The sequence below is a fragment of the Chelonia mydas genome, chromosome 3 (assembly GCF_015237465.2).
Source record: "Chelonia mydas isolate rCheMyd1 chromosome 3, rCheMyd1.pri.v2, whole genome shotgun sequence".
In the NCBI taxonomy this organism is placed as follows: domain Eukaryota; kingdom Metazoa; phylum Chordata; order Testudines; family Cheloniidae; genus Chelonia; species Chelonia mydas.
Window position 1 is genome coordinate 96698206 of NC_057851.1, and position 19635 is coordinate 96717840.

Below are 19635 nucleotides of genomic sequence, written 5' to 3' on the forward strand. Positions count from 1 at the left end.
AAGGTCCAAAGATTTGTTTCCATGGGTACTTCAGCCTGCTTTCAGTTTGGGGCGGACAGAACCCAGACCTTTCGGTCACTGGCAGCAGAGGAATGCCCCATATCCTAAACTCCCTATGATAAAGGTAACTTCCACAGCCAGGATAATCCAAATCAGATTGTGTTAAATACAATTTGAAGAAAAAGTACTTCTATTGGAGAGAATGTAAATTCCACCAAAGAAATGAACGTAAATCCTTGGATGTCAATTTCCATCTATTCTAGATGCTCCATTTGTCCCCAGGTGGCCTATGCTTGATGAAAAGAAGTTTCCAGGTAAGCATGTGTTAAGGTCCACAGATCTATTGCAATGAGATTTTCATAGAAAATGTGACTAGGGTGGGAAGCATGATCATCCTTTAAATAGGGACATCCAAAATGAGCTAGAATATCTCCTCCATCTTCCCTTAGGCTCGAAGGTCTGGAGGAGAAGATTTCTGCCAAAAGAAAGGAAATGGCATTGACTAAACCTGGATAACCTATATGTAAATCTTGAACTAATGGCAGTCTAGCAAATCTCAATACAGGACACATGATTACTCTGCCCTGAGATTGAGGCTTAAGTGAAGGAGGACTATTTCTTCGGTTTACTTAAAGGAATGAATGCTATGACAATACCTCTCTGAATTAAAAGTATATTAATGGGCCTTATTAGAGAAAGTTCTAAACGTCAAATAAATTAATTCTGATTGGAAATAGCAGCCACTGGGAGGCCCTCTCTAATGGGCAGGAAGTATAACAATGCCTTCTACAGGGGATCAATTTGAATATGCTGTAATGAGCAGAGTGAGGTTCCAAGGTTGTGATCTGTGATCTTGCAGCGTTGAAATAATGTTGATGCCTTAAGGAAACATTTAATGTTGCATTTGGACAAAACTTCCTGCTCTTGAACATGTCAAGTCTCTGTGGTATAATATTATTATTGACTCTTTTGTTAGGAGTCAATAATACCCACATAAATACATATACAAATACATAGGAGTCATACACCCACAATAAAAAGCCCTCAAAGCTGTGTTTTACCGGTTTAACGTGTTAAACAATGGACTTTCCACCAGTCAGTACAATAAGTTCTATTTGTTGACTTCTCTTTTGGGGTCCATGAGAGTAATAATCCAAGCATTCATTGTAACTTGTGTGGGCCCAGATGGATGGATGGTCTTGCAATAGCAGACCTCCTCAGGGAGGTAAAGGCAACTGAAGATCCAACAATCGGTTAATCAGGCCTGAGGACCATAGCCTCTTCAGCCAGAAAGACAAACAGAAAGACACACTCTCATCCTATCTTCTGTACAGCGGAAAAGGTAGGAAAACATACAGAAGGGACCCTTCCATCTTTGCAAGATGTCATTACCACCTCACATTCTGGGTCCTGGCACACACAGGCTGCAGGACATTTTATTATGGTTTCCAGATGCAAAGAGGTAGATCAACAGCCCACCAAGTTGACTTATGTTGAGTGAGATATTTTTTGGGTACAGGAATCACTCTGCTAATTTGACTTCTGAGCAAATTAAGCAAGTCTTCATGTTCCTTTCCTTCTTGGTGGGAGGTGCACAGAGAGATATGAACTTCCTCTGCCAGGACAGGAGTAGGGGTTGTCCTTCCTTGCTGCTATGAAAACCCTACCAGACACCTTGGTTGTCATGACCAGAACAGGTATGTTAGCTATGGAAGGAGTAGTGTTGTGTGTGAGATCTCAATGAATCAAAGTTTCCAGCTAGTGGATACTGTGCTTTTTCTGGTAGCCATTCCCTGAACTCAGTGGGGGAAGATTCCTTCATAATAAAAATCTGATTCTCTACATTCACCAATTGAGGGATTAGAGAACACACAGTTGGAGCTAGAGCTCCGCTAATGGATGATATAGGGGTGAGCTGTGGAGGGGATACTCAGGATTACTGAAGAGATATCACATGAATGATAATCGTCGAAAAATGCCTGTGTCGGAGATCAGAATTCCCAACGGGTTCCAATAAAAATCAGATGTTTGTTTGTGACATCTGTATTTCATTATGGCCATCTCCCTCTTCTGTTAACATTTTTCTGAGATGAAAACTTGTACCTGACAGCATTCATCTTCAGTCCAAGCCTATGATGGACTTCCCAAGTATCATGTGTCTTGTGTTTGTACTGAATCCAAGGTGCTTCAGTAACTGCATCGCTGAGTTTTTGCTTCAGCTTTCTTTTTACACAGAATCCTGATCAGAAAAATTGTCTGGAAAGAGAAATGATTTTCCTTCTTCCCTAAAGCCAACATTATTGCAAGCATGATCCTGGAGAAACACCCTGGAAGCATATGTAAGATCAAATGATAATGACTGAAGATGGATAAGGAAAAAGGCTGCCAGCCAACTGCAGAATGTAAGAATTGTCTGAGGATGGTAAAATGGGGTGTTCTGTAGACAAGCTTCCTTCAGGGACTTATTTAGATATTTCAAATAGGGCCAGCACTGCTTTCCCTTGATTCACTGAGGGTAGAAATAGGATAAAGAGCTTGCTTCCCTTGAAAATCTGTATCACCAAATTTAAGCTTCACAAGTCTAAGCAGCCATCTTAATGCACTGCAAATGGAAAGCAAGAGGAATTCCACATTAGAAAGTACTGTAAAGAATACAATCTTTGAATACATTATAGAAAAATTAGTATCTGAAAAAGGAATGTATGGTAATGTCCTTCAATACCTTTCCACTGGGGCAATGCAATTATAAACAAAAGATGTGAGATTGACTCAGTTGAGAGCTTCAGGACTAGAGCTGGATGAAGAGAACATTGCTTCTCTAACTGGAGATAAATAAATTAGATTAGATATTTTGTATCACTCGTATTTATGACCAGCTAACTGTTCTACTTGAGAGCCAAGTTCAGCTACTTAAAAAAATTCCCTTGCTCATTACCATTTATGATGTGTAAATTTCATACCAGGTTTAATTGTTCACAGAAGCATGAGTAACTATTACCATCTGGCATTAATACCTTTAAGTACAGAACACAGTAAAATCTAATATTCTGGTTACCTTAGTGCTGTTCATTCTGGTCACCACTGTATTGGTTTATTGCAGAGAAAACAATTCTCATAGTATGACTAACCTGCCCACAGTAACCCTCAAGAATAGTTCTTTTCAACTTTCCCTTACGGTACTTGTTGACTATTGGTCTCATGCCATTATTTAGCCTTAGATGGAGTATACCACCAGCTTTAGGTTGCATTTCCAAGCAACCCGACTCCAAGACGACCCGGTCCCGGGGTGCCAGGAAACTGTTAAGAGGTAAACGGGTGGGGTCCACGCAGCCTGTGGACAGTGTGAGGCCGGCAGCGGCCCCCCAGTGCGCCGGGACCGGGTCTTCTTGAAGTCTTGTTGCTTGGGAATGCAGCCCAAAGCTGGTGGTAAACTCCATCTAAGGCTAAATACTGCCTCAAGAATAGTGCATGAAAAGGCGTGACAGTGACAAGGGATTACCTAGCAAGCCTGAGATCTGTTTGTTCATTACACTTTTAAACAGGAAACTGCCTTACATGAGGAATAGATAATTGCCTTATAGAACAGATTTCATGCCTTCATCTCTGCAACAAGAGAAGCCTACTTACATTAATGACAACCTGAAAGAAACCAGTCCTGACAAATTTAATTGAAGTTTCATTGATACAAATATTCCTATATATTATTCAGGAACTCAAACAGAATTACTACTTTTATTTAGATTGTAAGCTCTTTAAGGTACGTATCTTTGTTTTGTACATCGCTGAGCACAATGGGGTCCTAATCCAGGACTGTGGCTCCTAGGCACTACACTAATACAATAATAGTAATAAAACATAATAGCCAGTTCTTGGAAACATGTATTTGAGAACATAAGACTAAGAATGATCAAGAATCTTTAGTAGCTATTAGGAATTAAGATAACAGGAAACTAGTGACTTCTGTACTGGGTAAAAATCAAGTTGTATTTTCCTAAAGCAAATAAGCCAAACAAAAGCAACCGAAGGTTTATTTTTAAACAAGCTGTGCAATATATTATTAAAATTCTTTTGTCTACTGTGTGATCATGCAATTTCAAATGGATAGCAGAATCAGTCATTTGTCTCCAGAGGCACAAGGTACATGAAGATAGTCTTTGAAGAGCAGGCACGAAATGAATCTAAGCATTTGTTAGGCAAGAGAATAAAAGGGGGCAGGTGACTTTAGGTTGTTTTGTTTTGTTTTAAATTAAATCAGTTTCCCGGTGAAGGATTAATTGAAACTACCATTAGTTTACAAAATGCTATTCTAGTTCAATGGTTTAAATGAGAAATTGTGAACAGCATGAGATAGTACTAGAGACTGATCAATAAAAAATACTCTTACTTTGAAAGACATTTTGTATACCGTTTTGCTTTTAAATGTACTTTTTTTTATGTTTGATCACTGACCAGAATCACAGTAATTGAAACATGGTCAAAGGCACTTTAGGTTTTCAGTGCTCATTTGTGAGCACTCTCAGTCTATCTTTTTATAGTGGAAGAAATGAAGCATTTTCTATTATTTCTTCTTTCATTACCAAATTAAAAACAATTTATTTAGAAGCAGAAAACTGGCTTTTTGCACTTTACCCTTCTTTTGTGCAGACCATCTGCTAACAATACAATTTACTCCTGGGAGAACTGTGTGCTACTGTACACGCGCGCATAATTAATGAGCCCCACGGATTTCTAATTTTTTGCGCAGAAAAAAGCTGCTGCTGCAATGTTGCTGCAGTACTGCGTTTTGCTCACCAGAGGGTGCTGTGGCGATAGAACAAAGCTGCAGCTCAGGGCCAGCAGGGGAAGAGAGAGAGCTGACTTCTTTGCAGAGCTTGTCAGGCCAGGTCAGGAGACCGGGGCTATGGGGAGACAGACAGCATGGGGTACTGGGGGGTTAGACAGGGCCTCATAAGGTATAGTGGGGGAGGACAGACTGGGGCAGGGGCTGAATGGGACTGGAGGCACAAGGCCACAGGGGGAGGGAGGTGCAGACACACATGGGGACAAGGGAGTGGCTGGGTGGGGGCACAGACACACACAGGAACAGGGGCGGATGTGCCTGACTGAATGGAAGAGGCTAGGGGTCAGACAGGGTCTGCATGGGGGAAGCTCCCTAACAATCCCTTCCCGCCCCCCCTCCCCAAAAAAACCTGTTCTATACTTTTCCCATCCCATACCCAACAACCCTCCAAGTTCACACCCAGGCTCCTTCCAAGCAATTTACTTCTCTCTCCCTCAGCTCCTCTGTTACCCCCGACTCCCCAAAGCCTTTGCACTGCTTCTGAAGGGTGTGGGAAATACGGTTCTGTATTGTAGTTTAAATAAATTACTCAGAGTTCTGTATTAACATGCCTAGTAAGGAATCTGTCAAAAAACATTTCCTGACTCTTTTTTGTTGGCTATATTGTTAAAGACATACTTTGACAGGTATTTTGAAATAAAATGACCAAAAATAATTGAAATGGGTGTGATTATATGGTGTTATTTTGACAAATAAAATATGCAGAATTTTAAAATATTGTGCGCACAATTTTTTGGCGCAGAACTCCACGAGGAGTAACAGTTGTAGATTTCACCACAGATCCATACAGAAAACATTTATATTTTGACAGTTCCAAAAGTAAAATCCTCCTTGGAAGAGCCAATCAGGAATTCACACACTTTGTGAAAATATCTACTTTAACCACCAATACTTGAAGGGCCTGATACATCTCTCACACAGATTTTTCACTAGCATAACTCCACTGACTTGAGTACAGTCTCTCTGTTACACCAGTATAAAGAAGATCAGAATCAGGAGGAGTACATCTAGAAAATAGTTCTGTGTATAGTTTTTTAAAATTCTACATTTTAAAAAAATTGTATTTTACCACCTAATACTAATGGAAAAAAGAGTTCTTGTACTGTATGGTTGTGTGTAGTAGAGATCATTTTCTGAAGAGGCATACTAAAGAGTAATCCAAATATAAAAAGAGCCGGTTCAAATATTAAAGATGCATATCAGTTTATAGCATTCAGAATGTCTTGTTAGCAAACTAAGTGGACAGGAAATCCAAATTTGCTCTTCAGTTGTGAAAGATGACAATCTACTGCTGTAGGAATTAAGATAGGCTTTTCAAACTCTGGGAAACAAATTACTAACACAACGGGTGTGGTTTCCAATTTCAGGATCCTTGAGATACAAGCCAAGAAAAAAAAGCCTGCAAATTAGGTTTACCCAGTACAATTAAAGTAAGCCAGTTTCACTTTATTTATCTTAATTGTATCGCTACCAGTTTACCCACTACTGGTTTCCCAGTAATAGCTCCAAAATTAAATCCAAATTAGGCATGATATTTAATTTTTGAAAAATTTAGCTCCCTATATGCAAAAGAAATTGATTAAACTTGCACTGGTCCCAATCTTCATTTTAACAATGATAAACTCTTTAAAAATGAACAGACAAAACCGAGACTATATTTTAAACTTTAGCATGATAGTTCAGTGAAATTTAAAAACAAAAAGTTTAATTAAGATACCTACATCAAATACTTCTCAGACTATATAGCTATTCTATTTACATTAACAACTGTTTAAACAGGTTTCAGAGTAGCAGCCATGTTAGTCTGTATTCGCAAAAAGAAAAGGAGTACTTGTGGCACTTTAGAGACTAAGGAATTTATCTGAGCATAAGCTTTCGTGAGCTACAGCTCACTTCATCGGATGCATCCGATGAAGTGACATCCGATGAAGTGAGCTGTAGCTCACAAAAGCTTATGCTCAAATAAATTGGTTAGTCTCTAAGGTGCCACAAGTACTCCTTTTCTTTTTGTTTAAACAGGGAAGCTAATTATGTATACCAATAAACCTAAATATAAATATTTACATACTAAAGCTCGGAAAAAGCAGCCCAAACAGTGCTTATAACATAATCGTACTAAATCCCAGTCAAGGTGCACAGACTAAATAGGAAGACAGCAAACTCAACTTTAGTTTGTTTGAAAAGCAGTCATATGACAAAAGCCTGTCAGAGCCAAACAGCTTCCTATACTACTATGACAATCCTACCAGATCTAGGGCCTGAACTAATCTCATGCTGTCAAATCCTCTTCTCTGCAAGCTTAGAAACTACAGTATTGATGGGCACAAATACCACAGTGATTCAACACATGGAACCAAATCAACAAAATTTGGTTTCTTTTAAAGGTCTACAGCTGTAGCGGAGTCTTTTGTGACAGCCTAGGCAACTGGACAACTCAAACTACATTATAGTACACAGATCCTTTCATTTTCCTTACTGTCAAAATCTTATTTCCAAACACTTATAAACTGACTAGCCTATGGTTCTGTTTCTTTCCTCTTGATGCTAAGTTGCGAGTACACTTCGAGCTAAGCAAACACATAAGCAGATCAAAATGTCATTGCCACGCCACAGGTTGATCAGCAGATGGTGCTAGAATAGTGCTACAAATTAGCAATTCCACAGACCAAACTCATTACAGCAATGATTTCCCCAGCCAAAGTCAGACACACAAACATATGGCAAAAGTAAGCTCTCCCTGTTCATACTGTTACACACCATTTTGTTTTAAACCACAATTTTTAAAAAAAAAGATTTTTATATAAATAGAGCCAAACATGGACTGAAATACTTTTAACATAATGCCAGAAAATATCCAGTCAACCAAGTGTACATTAAGTATTGTGAGGCCAGATTTAATACCTCCTCTGAAGGTATGGTTTCTATAAAAATAGTATTTCCCACAGAACCATTGTTCCAAAAACAAATATGGTATGCAGGCTGGCAAATTTACCCAGACACAATGCTTTTGAGGAAGGTACTTCTAGGCATCAGTCCTTCCCAGATGGTGAAAGTCACTAGTTACAATTAGGGCTGTCAAGAGATTAAAAACATTAATTGCGATTAAAAAAAATTGCATACCATTTATTTAAATATTTTGGATGTTTTCTACATTTCAAATATATTGATTTCAATTACAACACAGAATACAAAGTGTGCAGTGCTCATTTTTATTACAAATATTTGCACAGTAAATAAATTATATATATATTTTTCAATTCCCCTAATACAAATAACGTAGTACAATCTCATGAAAGTTGAGCTAACAAAATGTAGAATTATGTACAAAAAAAGAACTGAGCTCAAAAACAAAATAATGTAAAACTTTAAAGCCTAGAAGTCCACTCAGTCCTACTTCTTGTTCAGCCAATCGCTAAATCAAACAAGTTTGTTTACACTTGCAGGGGATAATGCTGCCCGCTTCTAGTTTACAATGTTACCTGAAAGTGACAACAGGTGATTGCATGGCACTGTTGTAGCCAACCTTGCAAGATATTTAGGTGCCAGATGCACTGAAGATTCATATGTCCCTTCATGCTTCAACTACTCTTCCATGCCGATGACTGGTTCTGCTCGATAACAATCCAAAGTAGCGTGGACCAATGCATATTAGTTTTCATCATACGAGTCAGATGCCACCAGCGGAAGGTTGATTATCTTTTTTGGTGGTTCAGTTCTGTGGTTTCCACATCGGAGTGTTGCTCTTTTAAGACTTTTGAAAGCATGCTCCAAACCTCATCCCTCTCAGATTTTGGAAGCACTTCAGATTCTAAAACCTTGAGTCAAGTGTTGTAGTTACCTTTAGAAATCTCACATTGGTACCTTCTTTGCGTGTTGTCAACTCTGCTGTGAAAGTGTTCTTAAAATGAACAACGTGTGCTGGGTAGTTATCCGAGATTGCTATAACATGAAATATATGGCAGAATACGAGTAAACATACAATGCGAGCTAACATACAAAGAGCAGGAAACATACAATTCTCTCCCAAAGAGTTCAGTCACAAATTTAATTAATCCTTAATTTACATTTGTAAATTGCACTTTCACGATAAAGAGATTGCACTACAGTATTTGTAGGATGTGAATTGAAAAATATTTCTTATTTTTACAGTGCATATATTTGTAATAAAAATATAAAGTAAGCACTGTACACTGTGTTGTAATTGAAATATATTTGAAAATGTACAAAACTTCCAAAAATATTTAATACATTTCAATTGGTATTCTATTGTTTAAAAGTATGATTAATCGCAATTCATTTTTTTTTTGAGTTAATTACGTGAGTTAACTGCGATTAATCGACAGCCCTAGTTACAATATTTATTATCTTTTGTTATTATATTTACCTGCTTGCTGCCCATCAAGCAGCTGAGTGTTGAGGCATACAATATTTTTCCCCCAGTCACAATAATCCACCTCCATTTCCAATAATATATTATTTTAGTAATCTGTGCAAATAGGTATACAACATTAATTCTGTAAAACTGAATTCCCTGCTTGTGTATAAAACTGGTGTACACATGACATCACTCTCTATTTACACTTCCCAAAACACATGAGAGTCATCACTAATTTGAGCTGACAAGTCCCTATAGAAAAGGTGAGGACTGAACACCAGCTCCCGTAGCACAGAATGATATTTGCTGTAATAATCACGTTTAATGTTGAAGATCAAGGTAGAGACAAACACACACCTAAGAGCCCAGGTGGCAGTAAAAATGCTGTAGCATGCACAAAAAAGCTACTTTTTAATAAAACTGGAAAAGGAATTGCTGCAAATCACAACAATGCTAATACACTGAAAGTTATCTGAAAACCAACTGTAGAAAGCTACTTCAGAAAGCAGCGTCCCCTCATTTTAAAGTCAAAACAATTTGCAAATATGAATATTGTCAACATGACATTAAAAAACTGGTACTTGAACACACGTTCTGAACACACGTTCTGAATTATCCAAATGCCTCTGACCATTACTTGCACAGTTGTTGGTCATTTTGCAAATCAGTATCTTTTGTCTAGAAACTGACTCAGAGCCACTGCTGTCCAGATATTACTTACACTTTTACACTAAGATGCACAGAACTGTTAATTTTCTCTTTTCAGATATACTGTATATATTCTTTAAAGAGATGTTGCCAGAAAACATTAGGTACAGAAAAAGAATTTCAGTAAACAACTGAAATTGCTTGAAACTTATATTTTTAAATGATTTTTGTTTGCTGCTGTTGTCCATGCACTATAGAATACATGTTTTATTAGAATTTGAAAGAAAATTAAAAAGCATCTAAAAGAAACATTTGTCTCAAAGTAATCCTATGATTAAAAAAAATCAAATATTAAACCCCATAAATTTGAAAAGAAACTACGTTCAGACTGAAAGCAAACCAAACAAACAAGGGTACCTTTAAAAGTGTTACACATTACCAGGTGCCATTCTCTTCCATATCCTGGGTCCTGGTCAGAATATCCTTCTAGCTGAGATGAAATTTAAGCAAATACACATCTTTCAAATAGCTTGACAACAATGCCACCTATTCGGATTCCCTTGCCAGAGACAATGGAAATCTAGTTTGTGTTTTGTTTACAAGCTACAATACCTGACATGTTAATGCAAAATCTCAAGTATAGCAACTTAAAGTCTATATAACAAAATACATACATATGTAATTTTTATTTTGTACATCAAGCCAGTTCTCTGTTGTTCCCGGTTATTAAATAAATGTGGCCAGCTGATGAAATCCAACAGTCTGTTTGAAAAGCTTAATGAACAAGAGTGACCCCACCCAAGCCCTGACATTGCTGGAGAAGGACATGCTCAGTGGAAAACCAGGCTGCAGTTCCAACTCATTTCATTACAGCAGCCAGAATATGCACATGGGTCAAACAACAACTCCGTTTTCCTGGTATCTGTCCAACAAACCAAGAGATGAACAATTCGTGTGGGAAAATCCTTACAGAATCTTTTCAAGAAGAAATCTGCCCCAGCAGAAGATTGCTTGTTTGTTTTGGGGTAGATTTTTGGCTCTTCAAATTAAGTTCTCGTAGCAGCCACAAAGAAACAAAAATAAGCCATAATGCAATCTTCTATTCTGTCCTTTGAGCAACTCCTCCCCCGTACTAAAAATAAATAAATAAAAATAAAAAAAACCAACACACTTTGGCTCTGTTTATGCAACACTGCTAATGTTCTACATACAATCCAGCTGGAACAGGCAAACATTTCACTTCTGATTCTGATTAAAGAAACCTAAACAAAACACTGATCAGGTCTGTATATTTAACATGTCATCTTATTTTGTATGATTTTATAGAGATTTCCTTCATTACTTCTATAGTTTGCAATAAGCAAAAAGGTTGGGGTTTTTTTTGGCCTGTCACCTTCCAAAGGTGCAATACATTGACAGTTTATTACAAATTCAGTTAATTCTTGAGTTTTTAGCTATTTTTATAAAAAAAATAAAAAAGTTAAAGCTAACTCTTTACTTCTTTCACATGCCACTGCCCTAAAAGTTAAGATCACAGTTACTACCACAGCCTTTTCTAGCACAGATTGAAGAATAATTTAAATTGAGAAACACAAAAGTACTAAAAAGTTCACCTGATATCCCAACCAAGTATTCATCATTTCTGTTTTGCTTGGCAGAATTAATTTTTTTTATAATTGACAAATATCAAATGTTTATTTTAAAGAACTTTCTCTATTTTGTATAGTGAGTATGCGCACGCGTGCACACAGTTACTTTCAGTTGTGCAAAATTATGGATTTTAAACATTTTTATTTTTATTGATTTAATTTTCATATTTGAGGGACATGATGGGGAGGGTCAGAAAATAATTATTAAATGACATATGCTGAGACTCAAAAAGTTAAAGCTTTTGCACTTAACTGTTCTAGTCGCCAATATGTCAAAATATACAAAGTATCCATCCTTAAATCAAATTCTAGTAATTTCTCAGGCAGCATCTCTCTTACTTTCTTTATCTGTAAATTTCAGCTACTATTGATGGAAACACTTTTTGTCAGAGAGAGAGAGAGAGAGAGAGAGAGCGCGCACGCGCGTGCGTGTTGAAATCAACATTTATTGACGTTTACCAATAAAAATCTAAATTCTTCCAAGCCTCTCTATTATCAATAAGTTATATATGCCAATTACTATTTCATGAGTGGAGAACATGTACCGGAGCCTGCAAAATAAGGAAATAAAGGCAACTGCAAGGCTCAAGGTCACAGAGAACTGGGAAATGACTAATTTTCTCCCTTAGCTTTTGGTATGATCACCATGCTAGAGTCCAACAAGCAGGATATTGTAAGTTCCTTTTGTGAGGGGATCCAACCTTCAAAATGTATTTTATCAATACAGCTAGACTGAGTGCTGTACTACTGCAGAGCTAATTTTTGGACGTATTCTCAGTAAACACCTGTCTTGGTTTCTAGTACTTTCTCAATTTATGAACAGTGATCAGACACCATTGTGAAAAATGCAAAATAACTGCTTAGTCTGAATAAAGTACAAGCAAAGAATAGAAGCAAAAAAGTTTACTGGCAAAACAATGTTTAAACAGCTCCGGGGCTATGCATGCCCATAAAAGCAAAGAAAATCATGTATTCTGATATAAAAATGTAAAAGGGACATGGTCACATTGAAATCTAGGGACAGGTTTTTTTTGTTTTTTTTTTGTGTGTGTGTTTGTTTTTTTTTTTTTTTTATAAAGTTGAGTAGTTCCTGCTCTGGTCTCTCCTGCCCATTTCTGTGGTTTTATAATCACTTTTCGGCAGGTTTTTTTTTTTATTGTTTTTTGATATTAAGTTTTTCTTCTTCCCTCTTGCTGGATGAAAGATCCACAGATATGCCCAAGAACCCCACTCGCCAATGAAAGCTGACTCTGTACAGGGAACTGCCAAAGAAAATGCTATCACTGCACAAAAGAAAGTGAAATACAGAAATGATTTTTCCCTCAAATATTTCAAGTTTCAGTAATCTTAGCTGTGTTGTGTGACAGCAGCAAGCAAACATTCTTCAGACGAAACTCTAATTTTTAAAGAACTCTGATGTTCCTTTAAAGGAGAGTTGTACTCTAAAACTTTGAAAAGACTTCATTCTGTGTCATGACCTCAGTCTAAAATCCATGGTGGTGACAAACTACTAGCAGCTGTATAGTGATATACTTCTGGATTCTCCAGATAAATTCCAGGTGCCTTTTCCACTAGTTAAGATTCTTCAGATATCAGAACAGCAGGAGCTGAAAAGGCAGTTTTGTCACACATTCAAGGAAACAAAACTGTGCCATTTCCTCCAGCAGCACAACAAATATCAATTAACCAGACAAACTAGAATGGCTAGGCAGACAAATTGCATACACTGCTCCTGAAAGAGTAAATAGTACACACATCTTCTCTCTTATCCTGTCTCCCTTGTCATTGACCCAACCCCCTTTGTGTCAACCATTAAGCCTTGTGTTTGTCTTGTAAGTTCTTTGGGATAGGGATGGTCATTTTTTATATATTTGCACAGTGCCTAATATAATGTGGCCCAACCTAACTGCTATTGCAGTACAAGTGTTTAATAAAGAGAAAAGGACTGATTCTCTAATTGTTTTCTGCCTGCTTGCTCACTACAATGCATACCAACTGCAAGATCCTGCACCCTGTAAGTTAAGTTCTACCACGCTGTCTCGTACGTTAACATTTACTGCATGCTCTAACTATGCATTTGGGAGTGTATGAAGTATCACCATTCTTTGGAAAGTATGTATTCATTGTCTGTGTGGGACCACTGTATGTCCAACTTCCAAACCCAAGTTTTCAAAAGTCGTGAGTCAGGCACCAAGACAGCACAAGAAACTTACTGTCAAGCCACTATTTTGAGGAAGCAAACTGTTGAGAAAAAAAAAAAAAAAAAAAAAAAAAAAAGAAGAGTCTTACTTGAAGTGAAAACTCAACTACAAAAAGCCACAACAGGAGATGCACTCCTCAAACAAAACGCCAATAAAAATTTCAAAGCTCCCATGGAACTCTACTGAACCTTGCAGTTTGTTCTGCAGGGCTGACAGCAAAGTCTTTCCATACAACAGCATTTTTCTAAATATTTTCCATCACTGCAGCTCCACTGGTGGTGTCTATGGTTGCAGCACTGAAGTGATCAACGCACAAAGGGCTGCCACTATTTTAGCCACTTGAGCACTCAGAACGGTCATGAGTTGGGTTACATAAAATGCCTAAAAAGCTAGAAACGGGTCTACCACTGGTGGAGCTGCATAATTGGTAATGCAACAGGGAATTTTTAGATATCTGCTAGTGGAGGCGGTGTCTCAAGGACAACGGTATTAAAACTAACCATGTCCGATAATCAAGAGTGCTTGGCTCTTTAGTTTGTCTCTTTAAAAAGACAGTCCCTGCCTGAGAATCCTGTTGTAAAAGGTACTGGTTACAGAACACATTCAGAAACTAAGACAATTTTTTTAGGGCGGCGGGAGAGAAGAGAATGGGATAGAGGGGGGAGGATGTAGATGTATAATTCACTTATGGACATCAGGATAAAAATGACTCTCTAGGGGGGACCTGGAGAAAATTAATGTGATGGCTTACCAAGACATGACTGGGAGGCTATTACTGTATAAATACATATTTACCAAAGAAAACTAACTCATTTCAAAGAAACGTGGGTGTCAAAAATGTAGATGGATTTATAATAAGTTTGTATTTCAAATTAAATGAGGATTTACACAGACTTATTGAATCACATTTTCTGCTTCTGTTCCATATGTGCAGTACATTTTAAAGCATTACAATAGACTTAAGTGGACAAATATTTGAAATTCAAACCAAAATTGGCAACCATTCATCATTTGATCTAATAGTTTTATTAAAAAAAACTTGTTTAGCAAGACACTGCGGGGGGATATTCACACATAGTGCATGATAAATTCAATGGAGCACCACTTACTTGCACCGTGGCTAAATTCAATTCAACACAAGTTTATTACCACCAAGTTACATCCTTGGGGAAATAAGGACAAGACCCTTAACTTCAAAGTAATACACCTGCTGCTTTAAGTATTTTTGCATCAATTCACTCCAAACTTGTGCCACATCGCATTTTGCTAGGAAGAAGATCTGAACAGCTTAAGTATGAATTCTTGGACTGCACATACTGAAGCTTGGGTCCAATAATGGTGCTAAGAGTCATGTTAACTAAAGTACTGAAAACAAGAAAACCGTGTATAAATACTTCTTTAAACAAGTTCTGCAGAATTAAATCCTACTTGAGTGGATATTTGAGACTACCAACAGTGCTCATAAGAGCAGCCATAGTGGGTCAGACCAATGGTCCATCTAGCCGGTATCCTGTCTTTTGTGCTTCAGAGGAAATGAACATAACAGGGCAATTTCAAGTGATCTTGTCATCCAGTCCCAGCTTCAGGAAGTCAGAGGTTGAGGGTTGCATCCCTGATCATCTTGTCTAATACCCATTGATGAACCTACCCCTCCATGAACTTATCTAATTCTTTTCTGAACCCAATTATACTTTTGGCCTTCACAGCATTCCCGGACAACTTGACTGCATTGTGTAAAGTACTTCCTTTTATTTGTTTTAAACCTGCTCCCTATTAATTTCAGCAGGAGACCCCTAGATTTTATTATTTTTTGTTATGCGAGGGAGTAAATACACTTCCCTTTTCACTTTCTCCTTACTATTCATGATTTTATACACCTCTATCAGTTTCCCTTTAGTTGTATCTTTTCTAACATGAACAGTTTTAATCTCTCCTCATATGGAATTCCAGACCCCTAATCATTTTTCTTGCCTTTCGCTGCACCTTTTCCAATTCTAATATATCTTTGAGATGGGGTGACAGAACTGTACGCTGTATTCAAGGTGTGGGCATACATTTATATAATGGCATTATGACATTTATTTATCCCTTTCCTCATAGTTCCTAATATTCTTAGGAATTTTTTTTTTTTTTTTTTTTTTGGATTTTGTTTAAAAAAACATTGCTTCTACAAATTGAGTGGATGTTTTCAGAGAGCTATCCATGACGACTCCACGATCTTTCTTGAGTGGTAACAGCTAATTTAGACCTCATCATTTTTAATTTATAGTTGGGATGATTTTTTCCAATTTGCATTACTTTGCACTTGTAAACATTGAATTTCATCTGCTATTTTGTTGCCCAGTCACCCAGTTTTGTGAGATCTCTTTGTAACTCTTCACAGTCAGCTTTGGACTTAACTATCTTGAGTAATTTTGCATTGTCCGCAAAGTTTGCCACCTCACTATTTACCCCCTTTTCTAGATCACTTATGAATATGTTGAACAGCTCTGATCTCAGTACACATCCTTGCGGGACCCCATTACTTACCTCTTTCTATTGTGGAAACTGACCATTTATTCCTACCCTTTGTTTCCTATCTTTTAACTAGTTACTGATCCATGAGAGGATCTTCCCTCTTATCGCATGACTGCTTACTGTGCTTAAGAGCCTTTGCTGGAGGGACCTCTGTGACACTTTATACCCAGTCCTGTACCCCATGTTCACCACTGTTCTATGATTATGATATATTGTCTACTCTGTATCTGTAATTGTGTATTCTGACAGGTTTCAGAGTGGTAGCCGTGTTAGTCTGTATCAGCAAAAAGAACGAGTACGTGTGGCACCTTAGAGACTAACCAATTTATTTGAGCATAACCTTTCATAGGCTAAAACCCACTTCATGGGATGCATGCAATGGAAAATACAGTAGGAAGATTATATACACGTACACAGAGAGTGAACATGAAAAAAATGGGTGGGTGTTGCCATACAAACTATAACAAGAGCGATCAATTAAGGTGAGCTATTATCAGCAGGAGAAAAAACCTTTTGTAGTGATAATCGCGACGGCCCATTTCCAACAGTTGACAAGAAGGTGTGAGTAACACTGGGGAGGGGGGAATAAGCATGGGGAAATAAAACTATTTCCCCATGCTTATTCCCCCCTCCCCACTGTTACTCACACCTTCTTGTCAACTGTTGGAAATGGACCATTTACTCATGTGCTGAAATAACTGAAGAAAGCCAAAAGACAAGCAGATTAATGTTATTCATTTTCCCTCTCTCCCCCTTGCCAAGTTTGATTGTAGCCTAGCAGCATGTGTTGTACTTTCCAGGATGTATAACATAATGGGTCAGAAATTTAAACCCACCATAAATCTCAGTTCAAATTTAATCCCTATTGCTCTTAAAAGCCTATAACTTCCAGAAATGAAAATTACAAATAATCCACCATAAATTAGCAAAATTATTCAGATAAATCTATATAACTCAAGTGCTGTCCTGGTGCACTATTGATATGTTTCTATAGCAATGAGTTCCTGGCTAGCTGTAGCCAATTAAAAAGATGCACCTACGTCATCGAGCACTCATCTGCCGTGACTTTCAGTCTGAGTAAGAGGACTTTGAAGTCAGCAGGTTACTAGACTGCACACTGATTTATTTTTCATGCCTTTCTTAGTTTCAGCTTTATTCGTTCACATATACAAGACAAAAGGTAGAGTCAAGTGCATATCAATTACATCTGTACTTAAATATGACATGTTTTCAAAGACCCTAGTAAACTAAGGCACAATCAAGCAAAGCACTTCAGCACATGATTATAGTTAAGCATGTGCTTAAGTACTTTGCTCAATCAAGGTGTAAATCAGTGATTCTCAGCCTGAAGTTTGCAAGCTGCAAGTGGCTTTTTAATGTCTCCTGCAGCTCTTTGCAGCACATGATATTAAAACACTAATTTAATTATTAACTAAAGTTATTAACCAATCAGGATGCTTTTACTAAGTTATTAAATAAGTGTAGTTGATAAATAAATACTTGGTCACTCATTTTGCTATGAGAATATAACTATTTCCCCTATCATACTGTTTAAATATGAATATATAGTAGCATAGTAAATGAAACAATGAATTCACACTACTCTGGCTCTTTTGAGTAACGTTGTTTGCTAATTTGGCTCCTGAATCATGGAGATCTGAGTTTCACTGACATTCAGTAACTCAGGAAACAAGTTGACCTTTCTCACTCATCTTTCTCATACTCCCAAACCATCCACAAGAAAAATCCTTTATCTGTCCATATTATCACACTTACAAGAGTGAACACTGGCAGAATAAAGCTATGTCTGTTGTACCTTTGAACTGAAATCATCATGTGCTGCATAATACATTTTAGGGAAATATATCTATGTAAGAATGTAAAACTGTACTTTCTTGTCTCATCTCCCGATTGTCATGAGCCTTTCTCCAAATGGTATCCTCCACGCTAAAGACCTTTCCAGACTCATACTTCCTATGCAAGTTGCCAATCGTTATACTTTCTACATAAATTATATATTATACACACATTATGGCTATACTTTGATACCATTTATTTATCTTTAAGGCAGTAGTTTAATGTTCGAATTCTTTATCACACACACAAAGCCTTTCAGCTGTCCAATATGACCCAGATCTGCTATATGGATATATTTCAGAGTAACAGCCGTGTTAGTCTGTATTCGTAAAAAGAAAAGGAGTACTTGTGGCACCTTAGAGACTAACCAGTTTATTTGAGCATGAGCTTTCGTGAGCTACAGCTCACTTCATCGGATGCATATTGCATTTAAGAGAAATAGTGAAAACTGATTAGATTCAGGTCAGTTTTCTTTTCTTTTTTTTTTCCCCCTCAGTAAAATGAGTTGAAGCAGTGGCAATGGAACGACCTGTATGCAAATTTAATGCCAGACTGGCTCTTCCTGGGTGCCTGTGCAGGGACATAATGTGCCCCTCACCTCCTTTTGCACCAGTTCTACCTATTACCTTGGTTGACAGTATGGAAAAAAAAGCCACCGCCATGTGGGTTCTATATATCCCCCACACATGCAGTTGACAGGAAATTAGTGAACCCTGGCTCCACCGTTGCACCATACAAGGGAGACAGCACAGCCACGCTCTGGATCTATGATCTGCTAGGCATCAAGGTCTAGGGATAGCTGCAGGGGGCGGGGAGGGATAGTTCAGCAGTTTGAGCATTGGCCTGCTAAACCCAGGGTTGTGAGTTCAATCATTGAGGAGGCTGGTTGGGATCTGGGGCAAAAATTGGGGATTGGTCTTGCTTTGAGCAGGGGGTTGGATTAGATGACCTCCCGATGTCCCTTCCAACCCTGGTATTCTATGATTCTAAGATCCTTTTTCCTAGCTCCTCCCACCCACAAAGGCACATTGGGACAGTCTGCTACCCAATATACACACCTTGTGGCAAAGCCACAACTGACCCTTTAGAAGGAGCACAGCAACATTTCCAAGACACAGCAAAATTCTCTATGATCATAAAGGCTCGAAAAATTTTGCACACACACCACAACTTCTACCTTTACCAAAAGTACAATGGCTATCACTCATTAACCCAACAAAGGATAGGTTTCCTGCAGACTTTTAAAGAGAGTAACACTAGCAGGATTGCACTCTTCCTGCTAGGAATTTATCTGTACTGAATGGTGCAACCCACTGCCTTCAAATACATCAATCTAGTCAGGGACTGAAGCATCCATTCACCTACACCCAAGACAGACGCTTTCCCAGATGAGTGACACCAACTTCTCTTGAATACAAGTTTTAAATTTTTTAAAAACATTAGATCTCTCATCTTTATAATTGTGAAGATATATCAGTTAAATATTCATGTTCGGAAGGTTACTACTTTTTGTAAGGGTACAGAGAGCTTATGCCACTAGTTTTCTAA

General features: G+C 37.8%; 1 protein-coding gene across 36 annotated transcripts in view; it reads right to left on the bottom strand.

Moving 5' to 3' along the window:
* EPB41L2 (erythrocyte membrane protein band 4.1 like 2) overlaps positions 1 to 19635 on the bottom strand; it is a 281497-nt gene that overhangs the window by 148547 nt on the left and 113315 nt on the right. Inside the window, exon 1 of one of the 36 annotated variants that reach the window (XM_043542913.1) lies at positions 10538 to 10989. The exons of 30 other annotated variants lie outside the window; for them this stretch is intronic. The gene's annotated coding sequence lies outside the window, so the exon portion shown is untranslated. Of the gene's footprint in view, positions 1 to 10280; positions 10990 to 19635 lie in introns of those variants that run through there. 5 more of the 36 variants (XM_043542899.1, XM_043542900.1, XM_043542892.1 and 2 more) reach the window with 5 other exon arrangements.